This window comes from Rhinoraja longicauda, chromosome 9 (assembly GCF_053455715.1).
Source record: "Rhinoraja longicauda isolate Sanriku21f chromosome 9, sRhiLon1.1, whole genome shotgun sequence".
In the NCBI taxonomy this organism is placed as follows: domain Eukaryota; kingdom Metazoa; phylum Chordata; class Chondrichthyes; order Rajiformes; family Arhynchobatidae; genus Rhinoraja; species Rhinoraja longicauda.
In genome coordinates, this window is record NC_135961.1 from 5,857,997 (window position 1) to 5,866,811 (window position 8,815).

Below are 8,815 nucleotides of genomic sequence, written 5' to 3' on the forward strand. Positions count from 1 at the left end.
TTAAATTCCCAGGTTAAATTAACAATCTCAACCTATTCTCAAACTGAAATCAAATGAACGCTGACAACTTACAAATATTGTACTTGGTCAAAATGTAGTGAACACTGCTGTTTAAAAGTCCACAATAGCATTCATTATTGTAACAGAACAATATGCATTTAATTCCAGAATCTACACCTTCATCCACTTGTTATCACACAGTTCAACAAATGTATCTCAGTCACACAACAAAGATATTCGGACTCGGGTTACAGAAGACGGTAAGATATTTACACATTTACAGTGATTCACAGTCCTCTTTACAAATGTTTGTATCAAGAAGAATAGCTGTAAATAAACTCCAAAAGAATAATGTGTGTTGGCCACCTATTGCAATTTGCAATTGTGCTTGCAATGTTGAATTAATTAAAATAACAAATTAAAATAAATTGGGGTAAAACTAAATAATTGGGGGGGGGGGGGAAATCCCCACAGTTGAGAATTTTTTCCTTACAGTCTATAATTACAGGAGTAGGGATCTAGATGTTAATATTACTGTAATTGGATGTTCATTCTCTGCACATGGATTTTTTGGTACCAATACAAATTGTTGAAAGTAATATTTTCTTTTATCAGGTAATCTGACGTGGAAGAAACACTTGATTGTGCCCATAAGTCCAGGTGTAACTGAAATGAGTGAGGACTCCAAGAAAAACAGCAAACAGATCAAGTTTAGTCGTAATGGCAACTGGAGCATCAGCCACTCCTATGATTCAGACTGGCTCAAGAATTAACCATCATCTAGAAAGACAGTTTTTATCATTAGATACACCAACTCGAAGAATAATGTTGGATTCCAACAGGTACACGCCATTAAGAAACAGACTGCATTTACAATCAGTTCGAACCAAGTTGAGATTGAGATCAACTGAGGTTCTAACCAAAGCGTCAGTACAGAGAAGCTTTGCTACGAAGGATTTGAAACCATCAAAACACACCGGTAATTGTGCTCTGATAATGGCTGAGTATCCAGATCCAGCACAATAATGAAAAATATGTTATAATTATCGTCTTGTAAATTGAGTCTCATTAAGTGCATGCCTTTTATAATGCACAGATTCGTGACACTACCTGCCATCGCTCAGTAACTCCATCAATAACCATTTCATGAAAGCAAAGGAAGAGCTATGTGTCTGGCTAAGATGTGTTGGCACAGGGTTTTCCTATTGATTAAAAAATAAACCATTGTCAAGATAGCGAAAAGATGTATTCCAGGTCGTTATTTCTTGTTTATTTATTTATTTTTACTAAAATATACAAGTAATAGTTCAAACAACGTGAGGGCCTTGTTGACCAGAAGCCACGACGGATTTTTTCAACTTATTTAATTTTGGAAACTTATTTCTGTACATTTGCAATAAGGAGACTCCATATCCTCTGCTCTGACTTGCATGAGCATTCTGCTTGATAAAAAGCATCAGTTACATCTTCCCAAACTTTTTTTTTTTTTTTTTTTTATCAAAAAATACTTTATTCAAGTAATAAATATCATTTACAAAACATCTTTTTTAAACAAACCCATCCGACATTTCCGGAGGTTACATATTCAATACAGGCATTTACTTAGACATTTACATACATTTACATACATATCCCTTATTTGGAGGGGCGTCTCTCTCCACCACACCCTGCCCCCCATGTCCAGCAGCGGAAGGACCCTAGACTGTGGTCCTCCCCCACAGGGCCTTGGCGTTGGCTGCACCGAGCTTCAGAGCGTCCCTCAGCACGTACTCCTGCAGTCTGCAGTGGGCCAGTCGGCAACATTCCTTGACGGACAGCTCGCTCCGCTGGGAGGTCAACAAGGATCGGGCAGACCAAAGAGCGTCTTTCACCGAGTTGATGACCTTCCAGCAGCACTCGATGTCAGTCTCGGAATGCGTCCCTGGGAACAGTCCGTAGAGCACAGAGTCCTCTGTGACGGAGCTGCTCGGAATGAATCGTGACAGGGACCCCTGCAGACCTCTCCAGACTCTCCTGGCAAATCCACACTCTTTGAAGAGGTGGGCCACCGTTTCCTCTCCGTAGCAGCCGTCCCGAGGGCAGCGTGCGCTGGTAGTGAGGTTCGGGCGGTGCAGGAAGGATCTGACTGGGAGGGCTCCCCTCACCGCCAGCCAAACTAGGTCTTGGTGCTTGTTGGTGAGTACTGGCGATGAGGCATTTTGCCAGACAAGCTGGGCTGTCTGTTCTGGGAACCACGCCACAGGATCCATGGAGTCATTCCCCTGCAGTGCCTGCAGGACGTTCCGTGCTGACCACTGCCCGATGGACTTGTGGTCAAAGGTGTTGGTCCGGAAGAACCTGTCCACAAACGACAGATGGTTCGGCAATGTCCAGCTGACTGGCACATTGCGTGGCATCTGCGCCAGGCCCATCTTTCGCAACACCGGGGACAGGTAGAACCTCAGCAGGTAGTGGCATTTGGTGCCCACGTGCCTTGGCTCTATGCTCCGCCTGATGCAGCCACACACGAAAGTGGCCATCAGAATGAGGGCGACGTTGGGCACGTCTTTACCCCCGTTGTCTGCCGACTTGTGCATTGTGGCTCGTCGCACCCGGTCCATCACCGACCCCCAGATGAAGCGGAAGACGGCCCGGGTGATCCCCGTGGCGTGGGAGAGAGGGACGGGCCACACTTGCGCCAAGTACAGCAGCCCCGAGAGCACCTCACACCTGATGACCAGGTTTTTCCCCGTGATGGAGAGGGAGCGCTGCTTCCACAGCTCCAGCTTCTTCCCCACCTTGGCTATCCACTCCAGCCAATTTTTGTTACACGCCTCAGCCTTCCCGAACCAGATCCCCAGCACCTTCAGGAAGTCAGGCTTGATGGTGAAGGGGATGGAAGATCGGTCGGGCCAGTTGCCAAAGAGCATGGCCTCGCTCTTCCTGCGGTTTACCCTGGCCCCCGTGGCCAACTCAAACTGGTCGCAGACGCTGATCAGTCTGCGGACCGACCCTATGTCCGAGCAGAAGACGGCGACATCGTCCATGTACAGGGAGGCCTTGACCTGAGTGCCCCCACTGCCTGGCAGTGTCACTCCTCTTATGCTCGCATCCTTCCTGATGGATTCGGCAAAGGGTTCAATGCAACAGACGAACAAGACAGGGGAAAGAGGGCAACCCTGCCTGACTCCAGACCTGACGGGGAAGCTGTCTGATTCCCACCCATTAATTTGGACTGCACTACAGATATCGGAGTAGAGCAGTTGTATCCACTTCCTGATTCCCTCCCCAAAGCCCATTTTGGAGAGCACGTCCCTCATGTACGTGTGCGATATCCTGTCGAAGGCCTTCTCCTGGTCCAAGCTGACCAGGCAGGCATCCACCCGTCTGTCCTGCACGTAGGCAATGGTATCTCTCAGCAGCACCAGGCTGTCTGAGATTTTCCTGCCAGGTACAGCACAGGTTTGGTCCGGGTGGATCACCTGTCCCAGAGCAGACTTGACCCGGTTGGCGATGGCCTTAGACAGGATCTTGTAGTCTACATTCAACAATGTGATGGGTCTCCAATTCCTTAAGTCATTCATCTCCCCCTTCTGCTTGTAGATCAGGGTGATGTTGCCCTTCCTCATAGAGTCTGACATGCTGCCGGCTAGAAGTATATCGTTGTACACTTCCAGCAGGTCCGGGCCCACCCAGTCCCACAGAGCCGAGTACAACTCTGCCGGTAAGCCATCGCCTCCGGGAGTTTTACTCGAGTCAAAGGAACGGATGGAGCCAGTCAGCTCCTCCAGGGTCAGTGGTTGGTCCAGACTCTCCCGCTTGCTGTCGTCCAAGACTTCCGTGATGGAGGACAGGAAGTTCTGGGAGGCGGTGCTGTCTGTGGTCTTTACATCGTACAGATCCTTATAAAAGGATCTGCAGATCTTGAGCATGTCTGTCTGCGAGGATGTTACCGAGCCGTCCTCCTCCCTAAGGCTTTTGATCACAGAGCTCCCCCTGTGAACCTTATGGAAGAAGTAACGTGAGCACGTCTCATCCTGCTCAACATGGCGGACCCTGGACCGGAAGATGATCTTGGAGGATTCAGAGGTAAAGAGCCGAGCTTGCCGGCCCTTCAACTCTCTCAGTTCCTCCCTCACATCCACCCCTCTCCTCTGCAGAAGGAGTAGCTGCTGCAAATCTGTCTGGAGTTGACACAGTTCCCTCTTACCCTGTCTTGCTCTCTGAACACCTTTGGAGACGAAGAACTTCTTGATGTTCTCCTTTGTTGCCTCCCACCAGAGTGTCTGGGAGTCAAAGAGGGGCCTCACAGTTCTCCAACATGCGTAGTCCCTCTTTAGCTCCTCAACGTTCTCCGGGGTCAACAGCTCCACATTTAGCTTCCACGTCCCTCTGCCCGCCTTCCGGTCCTCCTGTAGGTGACAGGTGGCCTGAAGGAGGCAGTGGTCAGAGAAGAACACCGGCGCGAGGTCGGTGTGTCTGACCGTGACGGCCCTCGATGTGAAGAGGAAGTCTATCCGGGACTGGGCTGAACCGTTTGGTCCTGACCAGGTGAACCGTGGCTGGACTCCGCCTGCAGGGTCACTGAAGGCGTCGCGCAGCTTTGCATCTTTGACCGTTTCCACCAGGAGTTTGGAGGTGCCGTCCAGTCTGTGGTTGGCACTGCCGGATCGTCCAGCCGCATCGATGATGCAGTTGAAGTCACCGGCCAGAACGAGCGGTCTAGACGTGGCCAGCAGCGGTGGGAGCTGCTGGAGGACGGCCACCCGCTCGCTCCACCTGGGTGAGGCATACACATTAATCAGCCGGAGCGGAGAACCACGGTACATTACATCCACCACCAAGAGACGACCCCCCACCACCTCCCTTACCTCAGTGATGGTGAAGCCCCCTCCCCGCAGCAAGATCCCCAGACCGGACGCACGACAATCATTTCCCCCCGACCATACCGACAGTCCGTGGGGCCACCATCGCGACCACCTCCGATAACAGCGAAGGTGTGGCAGCCCGCACTCCTGTAAAAAAGTCACATCCGCCTTTACCTTGGCCAGGTACTGCAAGGCGGTTACACATCGCGCAGTGCTCTTCACACTGCGCACGTTTAAGGATGCCAGTTTCAGCTCCATTGTCCTTTAGTGTCCCAGGCGATCCTCCCGCATGCCAATCATCTGGCTGAGTTCCTGCACATTTTTGTCGCACAGGTAGTGGTACAGGTTGGTGGCTTCCTCAGCACAGGGTGTATTTTCTGGCGAGGCCACTGCGCTGCTCCCAGTGTCCTGGAGCTGGGGCCCATTGGCCACTGCACTGCTCCCGGTCTACCGGAGCTGGGGCCCATTGGCCACTGCACTGCTCCCGGTCTCCCGGAGCTGGGGCCCATTGGCCATTGTGCCGCTCCCGGTCTCCCGGAGCAGGGGCCCATTGGCCGTTGTGCCGCTCACGGTCTCCTGGGGCTGTGGCCCATTGGTACTGCTCCCAGTCTCCTGGGGCTGGGGGGCAACAGACACGTTCTTTCTCTTACCTTCCTCCTCCCCCGTTTTCTTCCTCTGCCTCTGCCTCCGTTGTTGGCTCTTCCTGGTCGTCTCATCCTCCGAGCAAAATCAGACCTGTTAACTAGTCAAGATTTATTTTTTTACGAGCTCTAAACTTGTCACACCTTGTGTAACAACTATCCCAGCCGGGGTGAGGGCAGGAGGGGCAGTGGGTAGGTTAATAGTAAATGTTGGCAAAACTAAAATTAGTGATTGTTTTACTTTTCCACTGCAGCCATATTTTCTTTCCATTGAAGTAAAACCACCTTCCTTTCTCTGTAAATTGCTTTCTTTCTCACTCAACCTTTAAAACAAAATTCTGACTTCTAGTGGAACCTCCACCATTCCATCACCAACCTCTCTTCTCCTTTAAGGACACCTTTAAATCCATCTCAATCACCAGGAATGTGTTGGTGAAGGATGTGTAGGAAGGAACTGCAGATGCTGGTTTACACCAAAGATAGGCACAAAATGCTGGAGTAACTCAGCGAGACAAGCAGTATCTCTCGAAGGAAGGAATGGGTGACATTTCGTGTTCAGACCCGAGAGTCAGGGGAGAGAAAGACACAGAGATATGGAAGGGTAAGGTGTGAAAACGAGACATCAATGAATGAATCAATAGACAATAGGTGCAGGAGGGGGCCATTCGGCCCTTCGAGCCATTCAATGTGATCATGGCTGATCATTCTCAATCAGTACCCCGTTCCTGCCTTCTCCCCATACCCCCTGACTCCGCTATCCTTAAGAGCTCTATCTAGCTCTCTCTTGAATACATTCAGAGAATTGGCCTCCAAAGCCTTCTGAGGCAGTGAATTCCATAGATTTACAGCTCTCTGACTGAAAAAGTTTTTCCTCGTCTCCGTTCTAAATGGCCTACCCCTTATTCTTAAACTGTGGCCCCTTGTTCTGGACTCCCCCAACATTGGGAACATGTTTCCTGCCTCTAACGTGTCCAACCCCTTAATAATCTTATATGTTTCGATAAGATCTCCTCTCATCCTTCTAAATTCCAGTGTATACAAGCCTAGTCGCTCCAGTCTTTCAACATATGACAGTCCCGCCATTCCGGGAATTAACCTAGTAAACATACGCTGCACACTATCAATAGCAAGAATATCCTTCCACAAATTTGGAGACCAAAACTGCACACAGTACTCCAGGTGCGGTCTCACTAGGGCCCTGTACAACTGCAGAAGGACCTCTTTGCTCTTATACTCAACTGCTCTTGTTATGAAGGCCAACATTCTATTGGCTTTCTTCACTGCCTGCTGTACCTGCATGCTTCCTTTCAGTGACTGATGCACTAGGACACCCAGATATCGTTGTACGTCCCCTGTTCCTAACTTGACACCATTCAGATAATACTCTGCCTTCCTATTCTTACCACCAAAGTGGATAACCTCACACTTATCCACATTAAACTGCATCTGCCATGCATCCGCCCACTCACACAACCTGTCCAAGTCACCCTGCAACCTCATAGCATCTTCCTCGCAGTTCACACTACCACCCAGCTTTGTATCATCTGCAAATTTGCTAATGGTACTTTTAATCCCTTCATCCAAGTCATTAATGTATATTGTAAATAGCTGCGGTCCCAGCACCGAGCTTTGCGGTACCCCACTAGTTACTGCCTGCCATTCTGAAAGGGACCCATTTATCCCCACTCTTTGCTTTCTGTCTGTCAACCAATTTTCTATCCATGTCAGTACCCTACCTCCAATACCATGTGCTCTAATTTTGCCCACTAATCTCCTATGTGGAACCTTGTCAAAGGCTTTCTGAAAGTCAAGGTACACCACATCCACCGGCTCTCCCCTGTCAATTTTCCTAGTTACATCCTCAAAGAATTCCAGAAGATTAGTCAAGCATGATTTCCCCTTCGTAAATCCATGCTGACTTGGAACAATCCTGTTACTACTATCCAAATGCTCCACAATTTCGTCTTTTATAATTGACTCCAGCATCTTCCCCACCACTGATGTCAGACTAACTGGTCTATAATTTCCCGTTTTCTCTCTCCCTCCTTTCTTAAAAAGTGGGACAACATTAGCTACCCTCCAATCCACAGGAACTGATCCTGAATCTATAGAACATTGGAAAATGATCACCAATGCATCCACAATTTCTAGCGCCACCTCCTTAAGTACTCTGGGATGCAGACCATCAGGCCCTGGGGATTTATCAGCCTTCAGTCCCATCAGTCTACCCAACACCATTTCCTGCCTAATGTGAATTTCCTTCAGTTCCTCCGTCACCCTAGGATCTCTGCCCACTAGAACATCTGGGAGATTGTTTGTATCTTCCTTAGTGAAGACAGATCCAAAGTACCGGTTCAACTCGTCTGCCATTTCCTTGTTCCCCATAATAAATTCCCCCACTTCTGTCTTCAATGGACCCACATTTGCCTTGACTATTTTTTTCCTCTTTACATACCTAAAAAAGCTTTTACTATACTCCTTTATATTATTGGCTAGTTTACCCTCGTACCTCATCTTTTCTCCCCATATTGCCTTCTTAGTCATCTTCTGTTGCTCTTTAAAAGAGTCCCAATCCTCTGGTTTCCCACTCTTCTTTGCTTTGTTGTACTTCTTCTCTTTTATTTTTATGCTGTCCTTGACTTCCCTTGTCAGCCACGGGTGCCTCTTACTCCCCTTGGAATCTTTCCTCCTCTTTGGGATAAATTGATCCTGCAACTTCTGCATTATTCCTAGGAATACCTGCCATTGCTGTTCCATCGTCTTCCCTGCTAGGGCCTCCCAGTCAATTCTGGCCAGCTCCTGCCTCATGCCTCTGTAATCCCCTTTGCTATACTGTAATACTGACACTTCCGAATTTCCCTTCTCCCTCTCAATTTGTAGAGTAAAACTTATCATATTTCCTACACATTTGGTATGCAAAGTATTTGTTGAAACATTGATGATTTTAGTTCATTTTCTGATGAAATCAAACATGAGCAGCATATGGAAGCTGGAATTGAAGGGACTGAACTTCAGACTGGACAAGTCGAGCTGATGCAATATTCCATTCTGGAGATCATTCAACCACAGTGTGTCTCACTTTATTTCTTCAATGGAAGAAATGTTGCCAGACACTTTGGAAATCAGATACGAGTAAAATTTTTAAAAGAGATTGCAATTTAGAAAGGTTTTATAGGTACTCTTAAAGGAGACGAGAAGTTTGGAAATTATAATCTTTGGGGTCTTTTAATGGTTTCCAACGATGAGACCGGAGTTTGCACAAGAGGCCGTGTTGAAGATGCCTTCACTAGTTCATGCAGGGGGTGAAACAAAGATGTGAGTATGTCG